Source organism: Mandrillus leucophaeus, unplaced genomic scaffold, assembly GCF_000951045.1.
Source record: "Mandrillus leucophaeus isolate KB7577 unplaced genomic scaffold, Mleu.le_1.0 Scaffold24, whole genome shotgun sequence".
In the NCBI taxonomy this organism is placed as follows: domain Eukaryota; kingdom Metazoa; phylum Chordata; class Mammalia; order Primates; family Cercopithecidae; genus Mandrillus; species Mandrillus leucophaeus.
The window spans coordinates 1,472,746-1,474,028 of NW_012102476.1; positions in this window are offsets into that span (position 1 = coordinate 1,472,746).

The following is a 1,283-nucleotide window of genomic DNA, read 5'->3' on the forward strand; positions in this document are numbered from 1 at the left end:
ATTTCCAGGCCCTGGTGACTTTAGCTGAGGGAGACTGTATAAATGAGAGACTAGCAAAGAGACTTCTCAAAGAAGAGGAGCTGGCCAGGCATAGTGGCTCACGCCTAAAATCCCTGCACTTTGAGAGGCCAAGGTGGGTGGATCACCTGAGATCAGGAGATCGAGACCAGCCTGGCCAACATGACGAAACCCCATCTCTACCAAAAATACAAAAATTAGCCGGGTGTGGTGGCGGGCACCTGTAATCCCAGCTACTCGGGAGGCTGAGGCAGGAGAAACACTTGAACCCGGGAGGCAGAGGTTGCAGTGAGCCAAGATGGTGCCACTTTAACTTCACTCCAGCATGAGCAACAGAGTGAGACCCCGTCTCAAAAAAAGAAAAAAAAAGAAGAAGAGGGGCCCCGAGCCTGGCTCTACACCTCAGAGCAGTCAGGAACCTTCCCAATACATTATGACTGTCTTAGTCTATTCAGGCTGTTGTAACAACATATACTGGGTAATTTACCAACCACAGATATGTATTGCTCACAGTTTTGGAGGCTGTGAAGTCAAGATCAAGGTACTGGCCAATTTGGTGAGGGCCTGTTCCTCACAGATGCCACCTTGTTAACCTTGTTACTGTGTCCGGAAGAAGTGGCAAACAGGCTCCCTCAAACCCTTTTTTTTTTTTTTTGAGACAGAGTCTTACTCTGTCACCCAGGTTGGAGTGCAGGGGTGTGATCTCAACTCACTGCAACCTCCGCCTCCCAGTTCAAGCGATTCTCCTGCCTTAGCCTCCCACATAGTTGGGACTACAGGCAGCGTGCCACCACACCCAGCTAATTTTTTTGTATTTTTAGTAGAGACGGAGTTTCACCGTGTCAGCCAGAATGGTCTCGATCTCCTGACCTTGTGGTCTGCCTGCCTCGGCCTCCCAAAGTGCTGGTATTACAGGTGTGAGCCGTGAGCCACAGCGCACAGCCACTTTTTTTTTTTTTTTGAGACGGAGTTTTGCTCTTATTGCCCAGGCTGGAGTGCAATGGCACCATCTCGGCTCACCACAACCTCCGCCTCCCAGGTTCAAGCAATCCTCCTGCCTCGGCCTCCCCAGTAGCTGGGATTACAAGCATGTGCCACCATGCTTGGCTAATTTTGTATTTTTAGTAGAGATGAGGTTTCTCCAGGTTGGTCAGACTGGCCTCGAACTCCCGACCTCAAGTGATCTGCCTGCCTCAGCCTCCCAAAGTGCTGGGATTACAGACCTGAGCCACCGTGCCCGGACATTTTTTTTTTTTTTTTTTTTT